A 16,447-nucleotide genomic window follows, 5' to 3' on the forward strand; every position below is an offset into this window, starting at 1 on the left:
TATTTGATAGGTAGTTGTGCTGTCACCAAGAATGTTATAGTCTTATAAATAGATACCCATACTCTATTATATAAGGTCTTAGAAGGAGTTACAGGGAAAGAATGTTATTAGGACAAAGATATTATTAATACCTTCAGTGAGGGACCTGCGAAGATTGTTCCAAAGGAGAACTGAAATAGACCTTAAATATGAGTATGATTAGGGCAAAGAGAAAATGTTTTATTTAAATATTAGTAACTGGTTATATGATATAGTATAGGTACAATTTCAGACATATTATCCAGCCAATTATTCATCCAATTAGAAAGATAATGCTAGTGTTAAAAGTAAGAGTATTTAGAGATAGTTTTGTTTTCAAGGCAAAGAAAACATTTCCTGAGAGAACCTCGAAAAGGATTAGGAGGGTTTCAAATACTTTGTTTCTTGGCTCAAAAGAAAGAAGAGGAAAAATTAATTTTAACTTCTTCATGATTTTTAAGCTCTTACCTAGATGATTGTATATGAATATATTAAACTTCCTATGTAAAAAGAGTATCCATGAAGTAATTTTCTCGGACATTGCTCAGGGAAATAATCACACATTAACAGTTAGAAAATATTCAGTAGAAAACTTGACACAGTGAATTTACCCCCACCAAATAATGCTGTTTGTCTTTTGCTGAATTACCTAGAAAATTGCTTCTGCTCTTTATTTCAAGAATTCATCTTGAAATGTCTGAAGAATAACAGAGTTAGAGTAGTCACAACAATAGGAACAATACACAGAGAAAAAAATTTAGAAATTTTTGAAAGAGAAAAAAAATCCTAGAATTTTTTAGTCCTCCTCTAGTGTCCTGGCACATGCTTTTCATAGTCAGTGTATTAATCCAGAATAGAAATGGGGAAAGAGAACGATTGGGCTGGGAAAGTGTCCTCCATCCTCCATATTCCCAAATGCCCTGTTTTTTTATACTAATAGATAAATACATTTGGATAATATCTCACCCTGGACAAGGACCTTAGACATGATTCACTAGCAACATGTAAAAAGATAGAGAGGAAAATTACGTAATTGCTAATGTGATGTTAGGAAATATGAATAAGCCACTTTTAAGAATTCTTTCATCTGTGTAATGGACCTTCCATGTTCTCTGCTTGAGGTATTCTTGAGGCATGGTGTGCTTTTCTATATAATCACAGGAGAAAACTTGGTAATAATGGTGACATTTATTATATATAATTTAATTTTAAGCAGTAATATTTTGGTGTCTCAATGGAACAGTAGTTTCAAAGTATTCCATGTACAGGCTCAATTCAGTTGGTAAGTTCAGTCACTCAGTCGTGTCCAACTCTTTGCGACCCCATGGACTGCAGCACACCAGGTATCCCTGTCCATCACCAACTCCTGGAGATTACTCAAACTCATGGCCATTGAGTCGGTGATGCCAGCCAACAATCTCATCCTCCATCTTCCCTTTCTCCTCCTGCATTCAGTCTTTCCCAGCCATGGGTCTTTTCAAATGAATTGGTACTTTGTATCATGTGGCCAAAGTATTAGAGTTTCAGCTTCAACATCAGTCTTTCCAGTGAACACCCAGGACTGATCTCCTTTAGGATGGACTGGTTGGATCTCCTTGCAGTCCAAGGGACTCTCAAGAGTCTTCCCCAACACCACAGTTCAAAAACATCAATTCTTCAGCTCTCAGCTTTCTTTGTAGTCCAGCTCTCACATCCGTACATGACTACTGGAAAAACCATAGTTTGACTAGATGTACCTTTGTTGACAAAGTAATGTCTCTGCTTTTTAATATGCTGTCTAGGTTGGTCATAAATTTTCCTCCAAGGAGCAAGAGTCTTTTAATTTCATGGCTGCGGTCACCACCTGCAGTGATTTTGGAGCCCCCCAAAATAGTCTGTCAGTGTTTCCCCATTTATTTCCCATGAAGCGATGGGACCAGATGCCATGACCTTAGTTTTCTTAATGTTGAGTTTTAAGCCAACTCTTTCACTCTCCTCTTTCACTTTCATCAAGAGCCTCTTTAGTTCTTCTTCACTTTCTGCCGTAAGGATGGTGTCATCTACATATCTGAGGTTATTGATATTTCTTCTGGCAATCTTGATTCCAGCTTGTGCCTCATCCAGCCCAGTGTTTCTCATGATGTACTCTGCATATAGGTTAAATAAGCAGGGTGTCAGTATCAGCCTTGATTGTTCTCCTTTCCTGACTTGGAACCAGTCTGTTGTTCCATGTCCAGTTCTGTTTGTTGCTTTTGACCTGCATACAGTTTTCTTCGGAGGCAGGTCAGGTGGTCTGGTACTCCCATCTCTTGAAGAATTTTCCACATTTTATTGTGATCCACACAGTCAAAGGCTTTGTTATAGCCAATAAAGCAGAAATAGGTGTTTTTCTGAAACTCTTTTGCTTTTTCAAGGATCCAACAGATGTTAGCAATTTGATCTCTGGTTCCCCTGCCTTTTCTAAATCCAGCTTGATCATCTGGAAGTTCACGGTTCACATACTACTGAAGCCTCGCTTGGAGAATTTTGAGCATTGCTTTGCTAGTGTGTGAGATGAGTGCAATTGTGCAGTAGTTTGAGCATTCTTTGGCATTGCCTTTCTTTGGGACTAGAGTGAAAACTGACCTTTTCCAGTCCTGAGGCCACTGTTGAGCTTTCCAAATTTGCTGGCATATTGAGTGCAGCACTTTCACAGCGTCATCTTTTAGGATTTGAAATAGCTCAACTGGAATTCCATCACCTCCACTAGCTTTGTTCGTAGTGATGCTTTGTAAGGCCCACCTGACTTCACATTCCAGGATGTCTGGGTCTAGGTTAGTGATCACACCATTGTGATCATCTGGGTCATGAAGATCTTTTTTGTATAGTTCTGTGTATTCTTGCCACCTCTTCTTAATATATTCTGCTTCTGTTAGCTCCATACCATTTCTGTCCTTTATTGTGCCCATCTTTGCATGACATGTTCCCTTGGTATCTCTAATTTTCTTGAGGAGATCTCTAGTCTTTCCCATTCTATTGTTTTCCTCTATTTCTTTGCACTGATCACTGAGGAAGGCTTTCTTTTCTCTTTGCTGTTCTTTGGAACTCTGCATTCAAATGGATATATCTTTCCTTTTCTCTTTTGCCTTTTGTTTCTTTTTACAGCTATTTGTAAGGCCTCATCAGACAGCCATTTTGCCTTTCTTCATTTCTTTTTCTTGGGTATGATCTTGATTCCTGTCTTCTGTTCAATGTAATGATCCTCCATCTATAGTTCTTCAGGCACTCTATCAGATCTAACCCCTTAAATCTATTTGTCACTTCCACTGTAAGGGATTTGATTTAGGTCATACCAGAATGGTCTAGTGGTTTTCCCTACTTTCTAAATTTAAGTCTGAATTTCTATAAGGAGTTCATGATCTGAGCAACAGTTAGCTCCCAGTCTTGTTTTTGCTGACTGTATAGAGCTTCTCCATCTTTGGCTTCAAAGAATATAATCAACAGAAAATTGGATTAAAGATTTACTGAGCACCAAAGCATTGATTGGCCTTCCCTGGTGGCTCAGAGGTTAAAGTGTCTGTCTGCATTGCGGGAGACCTGGGTTCAATCCCTGGGTTGGGAAGATCCCCTGGAGAAGGAAATGGCAACCCACTCCAGTATTCTTGCCTGGAGAATCCCATGGATGGAGAAGCCTGTGGGGCTACAGTCCACGGGGTTCCAAAGAGTCGGACACGACTGAGCGACTTAACTTTCTTTAATTTTCAAAGGATTGATGCTTTTGAACTATGGTTTTGAAGAAGACCCTTAAGTGTCCCTTAGACCACAAGGAGATCCAACCAGTCCATCCTAAAGGAGATCAGTCCTGGGTGTTCTTTGGAAGGGCTCATGTTGAAGCTGAAACTCCAATATTTTGGCCACTTGATGTGAAGAGCTGACTCATTTGAAAAGACCCTAATGCTGGGAAAGATTGAGGGCAGGAGGAAAAGGGGATGACAGAGGATGAGATGGTTAGATGGCACCACCGACACAATGGACATGAGTTTGGATAGGCTCGGGCAGTTGGTGATGGACAGGGAGGTCTGAGGTGCTGCAGTTCATGGGGTTGCAAAGAGTTGGACATGATTGAGCTACTAAACTGAACTGAACTGAACTGAGCATGGCCCCACCCATCAGAACAAGACCCATATTCCCTTTCTGTCAGTCTCTCCCATCAGGAAGCTTCCATAAGCCTCTTATCTTTCTCCATCAGAGGGCAAACAGAATGAAAACCACAAACACAGAAAACTAACCAATCTGAATCCCGGACCACAGCCTTGTCTAACTCAGTGAAACTGTGAGTCATGCCACATAAGTCTACCCAAGACAGATGGATCATGGTGGAGAGTTCTGACAAAACATAGTCCACTGGAGAAGGGAATGGCAAACCACTTCAGTATTCTTGACTTGAGAACCCTATGAACAGTATGAAAAGGCAGAATGATAGGACACTGAAAGATGAACTCCCCAGGTTAGTAAGTACCCAACGTACTATTGGAGATCAGTGGAGAAATAACTCCAGAAAGAATGAAGAGATGGAGCCAAAGCAAAAACAATACCCAGTTGTGGATGTGACTGATGTTGGAAGTAAAGTCCAATACTGTAAAGAGCAATATTGCATAGGAACCTGGAATGTTAGGTCCATGAATCAAGGCAAATTGGAAGTGGTCAAACAGGAGATGGCTAGACTGAACGTCAACATTTTAGGAATCAGAGAACTAAAATGGACTGGAATGGGTGAATTTAACTCAGATGACCATTATGTCTACTACCGTGGGTAAGAATCCTTTAGAAGAAATGGAGTAGCCCTCATATTCAACAAAGGAGTCTAAAATGCTGTACTTGGATGCAGTCTCAAAAATGGCAGAATGATCTCTGTTTGTTTCCAAGACAAACCATTCAATATCACAGTAATCCAAGTCTATGTCCTGGCCAGTAATGCTGTAAAAGCTGAAGTTGAACGGTTCTATGAAGACTTACAAGACCTTCTAGAACTAACACCCAAAAAAGATGTCCTTTTCATAATTGGGGGACTAGAATACAAAAGTAGGAAGTAGAGAAATACCTGAAGTAACAGGCAAATTTGGCCTTGGAGTACAAAAGGAAGCAGGGCGAAAGCTAATAGAGTTTTGCCAAGAGAATGCACTGGTCATAGTAAACACCCTCTTCTAGCAAAATAAGAGAAGGTTTTACACATGTACAGGCTAACACTGAGAAAAATATATAGCTGTAGTGGCATAGTCATTGTCACACACAAATAACTCTCTGAGGTATTATTCTAGATTCCCCCCCCATGATGTATTAATCTGACTTCACATCATGGTTCATAATGATGCTTTACATTAGGGCATTTCATTTTATGACTTTAGAGTACACAGTTCACTTGTAAAGAACTGATGGGTTTTTCTTGGCCGCTAGATAACTTTTTATCATTGATATTGAGTGTTGTGTGCCCATTCGTGTCCAACTCTTTGCGACCCTGTGGACTGTAGCCCACCAAATATCTTCTACTCAAATCCCTAAATAGAATAATCATGAAGTTTTTGATGTCAGTCAGCCTCATTCATTTATGCATCTATTTATTTACTGATTCATTTATTCATGCATTCAAAGGTTTATTGACCAGATGCTGTGACACTTCCTTAGGTAAACCATGGCAAATATAAAAGTGACGTAAAGCTTGCCAAGGTGAAGACACTGTTTTTTATGAGGTATATGGTTTCAGACATTCGTAGAACTCCACAGATTGGATGTGAAGATTGATTGTTCCAATAATGTTAGAATTCCGCCATATTGTATGGTTTCAAGTACCTCCCTTTATTTAGTGCTACTGAAAAAGTGGAATGTGTTTCTATAGCTATGATTATATACTGTTTAAAAAGTATACTTTATCACTAAATTTCACTCCTGGAAAATTAGCCTTCATGAATTTTCTATCATATAAAGTTTAAGAAAGCAGTTGAAGTTGTATTTATACTATTTGCAATAATTTTAAAGTACATAAAAATTTTAACCCAGGAGAAAGTGCCTCTTTTTAAATAGCAACCACAATTTAATAACAATATGTCTGTTCTTTGCTCAGTTTCCTCTGGTATACTGTTTACACCCATTCTTATTGTCAGAAAAGATGTCTTAAATGTGCTTGTGTTTTAGCTCAGCAATAAAGTTTAGTGGGTTAAAATTGCCAGAGCAACAAATATTGCTATTGTCATTTTAATGAAGAACATGACTAAAAAAATACAAGCAACAATAAATAAAGATGATGCATTTCCATACATGAATTCTGTTTCTTAGAGACTGGAATTGACATTTATACATAACATAATAAACATTTTGCCTTGACAGAGCCATTTCACTTTAATATAACAGTTATCATTTATTACTATATATAAATATATTTTGAAGCAATCAATCCTGAGCATCCAGAGGGCATTTCTGTGTGTTTTATTGGTGGATTTTCACATGTATCTTATTGTAAAATTGAATTATTTTACTAAATAGCTTTGTGTTATCTGCCTTCCTACCTGGCATAAAGCAAACATAAAGCTTTTATTGTTTGGAACAACAGAATCATAAGCCACATCCAGGTGATGATGTAAGGAAAATGGTCTTATTGGCAGCTGTCAAAAATCAACCATGTGCTATGGGTTTGCTTGCCTGCCCTTCTTCCTAGGTGTGCCTTTGACTCACAACTCCAGAGAAGGACACAAACAAAACTTATTTGCAATTTGCAAAAAAAAATGGAAGGGGGGAATCAAAAGGAAGGGGCTCCAAAAGACTGTAAAATTGTGCAGCATGAGTCCTCTGATGCATGCTGTTTTCAATCTGCTGTGTGCCAGTTGGAGGCTTGGGGAGTGTGTGCGCGCGCGAGAAAGGATAATGCTGAGAAATGATAGAGTGGCTGTGACCTCCAAGCTCAGCCTGGAAATCCAAGACATTGATTTCACTTAGCATTCCTGCTGAGAAATCTGGCGGAGTTCAGTTGTAATAAAAGAACAAGATTCTGTTCTAATGGTAATGGCGTATGACAGACATATCACTTTGTCTGTCCTCAGCACCAGAGAGAGGAGAATTGGAGAAAGGTCACGTGACCTTCCTGGGGTGTTGTACGAGTGCTGTGCTAAGCTTTGAACTGCCGCCTAGGAACATCATTATTTATAATATTAAATGATAAAGAAACCTTTAGAGGACTCACAGTGACCCTTTAGAAACTGCGAGCAGGAAGTGTATCCTGTAAATGTGAAAACATGAAAAGAAATCTGCTCTCTTCAAATACTGCATTGGAAAACTTGGATAACATTGCTGGTTGAGTTGTATGTCTTTAAACTTACTATTTGGAACTGTTTTCATTAATTCCTGACATGCTGTCATTGCTTCACATTTCCTTATTTTATGCCTTGATTTTATTATTCACAAAGACGAGATTCTTTTTTCATAATGTGTTTTGCCAAATATTGAAAAGTTAAGGTCTTCGGCAGGTTTTTAAAATTTCTCAAATGTTACATAACATCTTTCTTAATACATTCGTCTCTTTAGCACTCATTTAATTTTTTTCTTTCTGGATCCTATTCCAAGACTAATTTTTTTATATTTAGTTCTTCAGAGATATCCTCTTAGCTCATGTGTATCCTCCCAGCTGAGTTTATAGTTAAATATTGGTTTAAAAAAACAACTTTGAAAGTATGAACTCTTGAACTTGTATATATAAGAGATCCAGTTTAAAGAAAATGTTAGAAATAATTCTGTTTCTCATATTCAGGAAAATTATTTAGGCGTAGTATTGTTTAGCACTATTGGTCCTTGAATCTCATAGGCAGCATTGATGCTCTAAATCTGCTTATATTCCTCAACAAATGTTTAAATTGATTTGTTTATAGTTTAGTGTTCTGCCACAGAATAGGTAAAATTTATTCAGTGGCTTTCATTTTTGTCATGTATTTTGTGCCACATATGTCTTTGTTTTAATGGTTTTTTGCATTGTTTGCTGCAGTTTTTTAAGAAACCTAGGTAGCCTTTCTTTTGTGATAGTAATCGATCTCTTGATAATATTTGTTTGGTAAAAATAAATTATTTCTTTTAAAAATAGCAGAAGCAATACCAGCCTTAAAATAGTTATCAAAGGAGGAAAAGTATTTTCAGTTGGTTTCACATGAAACTCACACAATTGTTGGTAATGAATAAGCTTGTAATTTCCATGTTAGCAAGAAATCTTCATGTTATAGACGTGCTAACCATCTGAACTTCACATTTTAAGTGTTTTGCTATTGCAGAAGTAGCCACCTCTTGGGAAAATTTTAAGTTCAACTTGTAAATACTATGAAATGTCTCTTGGTGCTTGATGAAAACTTATATGTTGCCTGCAGCTAACCAAGAGTAGTTAGTTTGAAAAGCTGATGACAAGAGAGAATTCCTGGGTACTTTTCTTTTAACCTTGCTCTGACCCTAGTCATCCCCTGGTCACAGTTGTGTCCCTGTCAATGACAAGAGCTCATAGATTGTCCAAATCAATTTTTTTTTGTTCTTTTCTAATACTTCTGGCAGTGATGTTCTCATTTGCTCAGCAGTAGCACCTGGGATTATGTGAGGGAGAAGAAATATTTTTCCAACAACCAGAAAAAGCCCTAGCCAGCTGTCCAGACACAATCTGATCCTTTCAGGGGCAATATCTTATACAGATTGCTTCAAATTCTGAAGTAAGAAGTAGTACTACATTTTTATCTTATCTCCTTTCACAGAAACCAAAATGAAGATCTTTTCTGATTTGGTAGCCAGGTGCTTATGTTAGTAATGTCAGGAGGGCCATGACTCCTCTTAGAGCACTTAGTTTTTGCTATAATGGAACCAATCACATAATTTCATGCTATTAAGTAAGCATTTTATCAGTACACACTGATCTACAGGGTAGAATTCTGTAGTAGTTTAATACTATGAGTCACAAACTGTGGTACACATACAAACAAGATACTTAGCAGTATATGCTGGGAGTATGAGAAATCAGAGGATAATCATGATTCATCTTAATTGAAAATTCTAATAGAAGATTTGAAAATGAAGTTCATTTTGCTAATTTTGAGTCAGTGTTTTATAATGCCAATTGGGGGAAAGGTTGATTGCAAAAGTGCACATACAGTCTAACCACATCTAAGTCAAACCACCACCACACTAATGATGAAAACACTATTTTAAATATTTGACAAAATCATCCTTTCAAGATAAAGCAAAAGACATCAAAGAGATTTCATAACTTTGAAATCTACCAGGAAGTATTGAGGCCTCCACAGTAGTATTTCCACTGTGAAAACTCCAGAAAGCAATGCTCAGTATAATCATAACTTCAGTTAATATTTTCACATTTTGTCTGGACATGAAGACTTTTTAGTAGTAGTAGCTGCCAAAGATATAATTTCCAATATGTGAAAAATCATAGAATACTGCCATTTGACTTACTCTTTGCAGATCAAGATCTCAAATAATCATTACTTACTATGCAGGGCTAGAACTGGCTTCCAAATACAGTTATTTCTAAGTAACCCACAGTATTTAAATAGCACTAATCAAAGAGGCTCTTCCATTTATCTATATGCATGCTCAGTCATTTCAGTCATGTCTGACTTTTTGCAACCCTGTGGATTGTAGCCTGCTAGGCTCCTCAGTTCATGGGATTCTCCAGGCAAGAATACTGGAGTGGGTTGCCATGCCCTCCTCCAGGGGATCTTCCCAACCCAGGGATGGAACCTGGGCCTCTTGTATTGCAGGGAGATTCTTTTCTGCTGAGCCACCGTGGAAGCCCAGTTATCTATATATGTAAGATCAAAAATAAAACCACTGATCCCTCCTGAAACTGTCAGACCTGGTACTTTTGTAGATTTCATTTCTCCTTAAACTTCAGAACAGAACTGGAATGTTAGCCTTAGCTAATTATAACCACATTTAAATTGGACATTTTCTATTCTTATGCTTTAAACACTGTCTGGCATATCAATTAAATGCTAGAATCTCTCTAACACCTTGCTCCATACAGCTGCTTTGTGCTTTGTTGGATAGTTATTGAACACCTGCTCCTTCCCCCATATCTCAGTATCTATGAAATAGCAGTTTTGTGAGCCTTTGAGATGTGCTATGGATGTGTCACACTCAAGAGATGAGTTCATTTGAGAGGAATCACCCCATAGAGTTAAACTGTAAATGTGGCCCTTTATCATTATTATCATCACTTCCTGGGTGGGACATATTTATAGTGGGTCTAACATAGTCACCCTGTCATTTTAAATAAAATAATTTTTTTCTTGTGGCCCCTTTTTGCTAAACTGAAATATGTTAAATGAAGTGTTATTAGCTGAACCCCTGTGATCAGCCTCCTACTTTCCTTTTCATCTGTATTCAGTTGACAGGAATCTCAAACAGCTAGGTACTTAAATAGAGGCTGTTCTGAGCGCTGTGGTATTAAATGTCCAAGTAGGTCATTTGGTGATATATTCTTATGACTCAGAAGCAGGGAGGTGGGGGCAGTCACATGTGTAACATAAAAATTGTAAAACAAAGAGACAGATTAGTTATAATGCTGACATTTTTTTAAAGGCAAAATATACAGAGGGATTTAGGTAATGTCCTTTGAATTCAACTGGCCTGGCCTGTGTTCCCCAGTATACCGATTCTGTTTTGATAGGAACCTGTCTGGAACACAGCAACCAGCTAAGATGAGCCACGTCAAAGCTTTTCATTAAGGCAAACCATGGGAGAGGCAAGAGGATGTTGGGCATGTATGGACATAGGAAGATCCACAGAATTACAGTTTTTAAGTGGAAGTTGCCCTCTAAAATAGATCCAACCCAGTGAAGATTCATCATCCAAAAAGCTAAAGGTTGAAAGCATTTTGTTAGAAGCAGGCAGTCAAAACCTAAATATACAGGGAAGAAAAACAGAACAATGTGAAAGGTTGTCCCTGTAATGGGTGGTATCTAGTACAACGTCAATAAACATCAACATGTCAAACTGAGAAAGTGAAAGTGCTACTTCTGTATTTATCTTTCCTTTTAGGGAATCATTTATAATTTGGGCTTCCTAAAACATTCTTCAAATCAGTTAAAGTCCTTTCTTTTCTACCCTAAATTATTGATCAGTACTTCATTTGAGCTCCTGATTATTGACCCCTTTTCACCCCTTTAGCCTGACCTCTCCTCTAAATGTCTGAATAGAGAATTGAGAAGTGAAGCTGTGGAGGACTACCATAAACCTCAGATTTGATTCATTTGCAATCCTACTTACTCATTCTTTCTTATTGGTAAAATAGGAAGAATTTTAGTAGTCTGTTTGTTTTCTACATGACAACAAGTATTTAGTCTTATTTAGATTGATAGAAAATAGAGTATATACATATTTGTTTGTTAAATTTTATCAATAGATTTTTCTCCTGAGAGAATAAAACATTCCATTAACATTTTTGAATATTATGAAATAGATCATAGAAAGAAAAAAATACAGTAATTAAGTAGATGTAAATATAGAAGTCAACAAAATAGATATAACCTTCTAAACTGAAGGCAGACAAGTTCAAAACTCCAAGTATGCAAAGTTGTCTTTATTTAACAAAGGGCATCCGATGTTTTATTTATAGAATTAGAGAAACTTAAGTAAGAAGGAAGTTCAGAAAGTCCAGCATAGGTTACTTTCCCTCTGCCTAATCTGCTACTGTGACAGAGGGAGTCCACCACTCCAGGAGGTAGCGTTATTTTATTCAGGGTAACTCTTAATGTCAAAATATTCTTATTGAAATAGAACTTTAATCAGCTTTCCAGGATTTCAAATTATGCTTTCACTGAATGACAATTGTATTTGTTAATAAAGTAATAGAAAACCCAATCCAAGCTGGATTAAGCAAAAGGAAATGTATTCACACACACACACACACACACACACACACACAAGTTATTCTGACTTTCAGTTCAGTTCAGTCGCTCTCTGTCGTCCCCGTCTCCTCCCGCCCCCAATCCCTCCCAGCATCAGAGTCTTTTCCAGTGAGTCAACTCATCGCATGAGGTGGCCAAAGTATTGGAGTTTCAGTTTTAGCATCAGTCCTTCCAATGAACACCCAGGATTGATCTCCTCTAGAATGGACTGGTTGGATCTCCTTGCAGTATAAGGGACTCTCAAGAGTCTTCTCCAGCACCACAGTTCAAAAGCATCAATTTTTCGGTGATCAGCTTTCTTCACAGTCCAACTCTCAAATCCATACATGACCACGGGAAAAACCATAGCCTTGACTAGACGGACCTTTGTTGGCAAAGTAATGTCTCTGCTTTTTAATATGGTATGGTTTAATTAGGAGCCTAAACACTTGGCAATATTTTCTAGCCATTAGCTCTGTTCTTTTCTCATTCTTCAAAACTCTGTCCCCTTTTAGTGTTCTCAGCAGCAGCAGCAGCAGCACCCTATGCTTACATCTGCTACTGATTGATTCAACAAATATTAGTTTATGACTGTCATGTGCCAAGTTCAGTTCAAGGCAGAACTACAGTTACTACAGCTATGAACAGGACAGTTTGTCTTCTTAAGATTTTTCAGTTAAATGGGAAGTGATAAGCTGTGAGCAATTAAACAGATAATTTCATATACCCATAAGTGCTATGAAGAAAATAAAATATGGTAAAAAAAAAAAAAGTGCCGAGGGACAGCAAGGTAATCTTGAGACAGAGCTTATGGGGAAGTCTTCTCTGAGACTTAAGAAGGAAAGTACCTACAAAGGTCTAGGGGGAGAGATATTCCAAACAGGAGGAACAGCAATTGCAGGGACCCTTATATATAAGTGAGGTTGACAAATTCATGGTTTAGAAAATAGGCTGGGGTAGTTTCCAGAAGGCACTAGTGGTAAAGAATCCACCTGCCAATGAAGGAGATTCAGGAGATGCAGGTTCAATCCTTGGGTTGGGAAGATCCCCTGGAGAAGGAAATGGCAACCCACTCCAGTATTCTTGCCTGGAGAATCCCATGGAGAGAGGAGCCTAGCAGGCTATAGTCCATACGATCGCAGAGTCAGACACGACCAAGCAACTAACACCTTCACTTTTCACTTTCTTTTTCATACTAGTGCTCAGTAGAGTTTTAGAATTATAATTTTACTTAATGTCTTTTGAATAGGTTAACAAGTCACATAAGAAAACAGACCCTAATTTCTAATCAGATTTTTACTTTTGACATTTGCTTTTTAAATTTGGATTTTTACCCCAAACTTTATAACCCAGTGTGGTTTCAATGATCTGCCAAGTGCAACAGACTTTTAACTCTTTTTTAAAAAAATCAGTGAAAACTGTGCTACAGTTTTGAAACAATTACAACAGGGTAGTTTTAAAATTATGAATAGCATTATTTTCATCATTGAAATAAACTTGCAGTCTCCTGATTGAGGATTTTTGAGAGGACAGCATTCTTTCAAAATCTCTCTCTCTCTCTCTCTCTCTGTGTATATATATATATATATATATACACACCTTTCTTCCTTCCTTCCCTCCTCCCCTCCTCCCTTCTCCCTTTCTCCAGCTATAAGCTTTATAAAAGTCACATTTTTTGTCATATAAACATGCAGTGCCACCCACTTAAAAAACAACTTTCATAAAGTTTATGTAAAACTTCTATAAATAATATGATTATTTTCTTGTTAAAAATCATTAAATAACCTATTTAAGCATGTGCATTCATGATGCACTTAAAATCCTATGTTTTACTTATACTGAGTTTACATACAAAATTCTAATGTATCTATTTTATTGTATTATATTCCATAAAGTAAGATTCCTTTTTAACTATACTTCTTTTCACATTTTATCAGGCACATACAATATGGTAGTGGTACTGAACAACGTTAACTTAAGGAGAAATAGGGACTATCTTAATCCAAAATATAAAAAAATTATAAAATAGTGGATTTCTCCATCATAATTCTTATAGTTTCTCGTTTCTTCTAATAATCAACTACAGAACACAGTCATTCTTAATTATAGTTTTTTGAATAAAGACCAGAAAAAATATGTAACTTGACTAGTATTAACTGTGGGGAAAAAATACCTTTGTCAGATGCACAGTGAGTAGTATAATTCACACTGACTGTGAGTTATTGTCTAGAGTCTGCTTGATATAATCAAAGGAGTTTGCAAGTACACAGTCCTAATCTCAAGTATCTTTGTTTGAGACAGAGGAAATACAGAATAGGATTCAAAATATAAAACAACTTTCTATTTGAAATGGGGAATCATCTTTTAATTATCTTATTTTACCTGAAAATATATTTGAAATTTTTTCTATAGTGAAATAAGAATTTTGCTCATGAAAATTTTAATCATAAATATTACATTTGAAAAGTACATTCTTAATGGCTCAGAATGTTGAACATTCCTAAGAACTCGTTTAACAGAATGCTTCTTGGAAAGCAGCATGTGTAAAAATGCAAGTGAAATATGAAAAGCTGGCAATTTTCCTTAACCTGAATCATGTCCTAGTGTGTCCCCAGCTTCTCATGGGAAGAATGTACCCCTTTCCTAGTCCTGGATCTCCTTGTAGATAATATAATTAGATGCTTCTTAGAATTCTACCTCCACCTACCCCTACCCCGGCCCCCGTGTGCTTCGGGACTTAAAATTGCAATGTCCCACAACTTTCAGCTCTTATACTTCCACTGTAGACTAGATGAAACCACTGGGTTGACTTTTTTAGAACCCAGACATTCATCCTTTATGATTTTGGGTTTTCAAAAAAATAAAGATTAGATATCTAAATTTCGAGAAAATGAAGATCAGAATTCTCATTTTAGATTTTATTTTACCAAGTAATATGAAAGGAAAAAAATGTATACTTAAATTTTAAAACATACATGTTCCCCAGAATTGTTTATGAATAACAGAAAAAACTAAAAACCTTACATTTTCATAAAACCACAAAATATTTTTATTAAAGCTCTGTTAGAGTTGTTTGCAAGACCAATTATCAATGAGATTCCGTATGAGACTTTCATTTAAATTGAATCCCTCAATAGCCAAAAAGTCTTATTTTTTCTATTTTAGTGTATAATCTGAGCTGTTATGGTTTGTTGTACAATTTTGATGACTTTTGGCAGTGTAGAGATTTGGTAAATAGGAAAAAAAGAAATGGAGACTAAAAATAGAAAGGATGAAATACTGCAAGAAAAAAATTTGTCTTGTGGTATTTCCAGTAATACTTAACATAAGGAAAAAAAATTTGTTTTGTGAAGTATGTACAAAAGCATTATGACAGCAGCAGGAATGTCCTTAAATAGGTACAGATTTTTATTTTCTGTACTTCCCCATGCAACTCTTTTGAGGATCAGAGTTTCATTTTAAGTCTGCAGGAGCTCAATAGTCAGGTCAACACTATATAAATACAGGGCAGGACAAAAATTTTGGGTCAAGCGATGGAATTTTCAGTGCCAGTTTTCATGCAAATAGTGCTGTCATTTATCTAAAGAAATGATAGTTCTCATTCAATTTTAAGAGAACCTCTGGGTAATTTTCGTTTGATTTGATTTTGCTTGTCTTTTTCTATTAGCATACACATGAATTGCAGTGAGCTCAAATTCTGATCTGTTATACCTGGGACTATAATTCACGAACTTGTAACAAACTAAGTGAAGGAAATATCAATTCCATCAGATTAATTGTTTTAGAAACACTCTCTTTATCGATTGAGTTTAAGTGATTGATCCATAATGTGCACTCAATAAATGTTTACTAGATTAAATGTTTATAATGTAACCCAATCTTAATATGAATTGAAGCCTTAGTTACCACTATTTGTGATATAGTATTCACTATATGTCAGTTTTTGCAATTAAAAGTATTAGTATGTTATCTAAGATAATATATCTGTGTAAGTTTTTTTTTCTTTTAATTTAGTTACATGTTATGTAGCTATTGTCAGGTAAACTTTTGGGCTTTTGTTATAACCAAGTTATTTTTTAGAATTCTAGACATATAAAATAAAACATTAAGGAATTTAATGAGACAAAAATATTAACTTTTTTAAAAATATTCTTTCAGAATATATTTAAATCCTGGTTTTATAAACAAGATCCACTTAGAATGCACAGATAGTAAAATATGGTTTATCCTAGATGAAATATCTTCTAGTGGGGAAATAGGAATGAGAATATGTTCCTTTGGAAAGAGATATACTCCAAGCAATAGACTTGATGTTTCTCTTGAAACAAAGCTATATATTTGTTCACTGGTTTATATGATTTTTTAAAAACTTGTGTAATGACTATGTTATTAATAGATGAGGTTTCTCGAGTCACTTTTAGAAGCTGTCAAGCAAAATTTATTGAGGTTTCTTCGATAAACAATTTTTATCACCTTTAATATACTGGTGCATGCATGTTATGTCACTTCAGTCGTGTCCGAATCTTTGCAACCCGAAGGACTGCAGCCCA

General features: G+C 36.3%; 1 protein-coding gene across 6 annotated transcripts in view; it reads left to right on the top strand.

Annotated features, from left to right (window-relative positions):
• SOX5 (SRY-box transcription factor 5) overlaps nucleotides 1-16,447 on the top strand; it is a 1,155,320-nt gene that overhangs the window by 1,069,742 nt on the left and 69,131 nt on the right. The gene's annotated exons all lie outside the window — the stretch shown is intronic.

This window comes from Moschus berezovskii, chromosome 6 (assembly GCF_049115385.1).
Source record: "Moschus berezovskii isolate FMDL1 chromosome 6, NW_MosBer_1.0, whole genome shotgun sequence".
NCBI classification, from domain to species: domain Eukaryota; kingdom Metazoa; phylum Chordata; class Mammalia; order Artiodactyla; family Moschidae; genus Moschus; species Moschus berezovskii.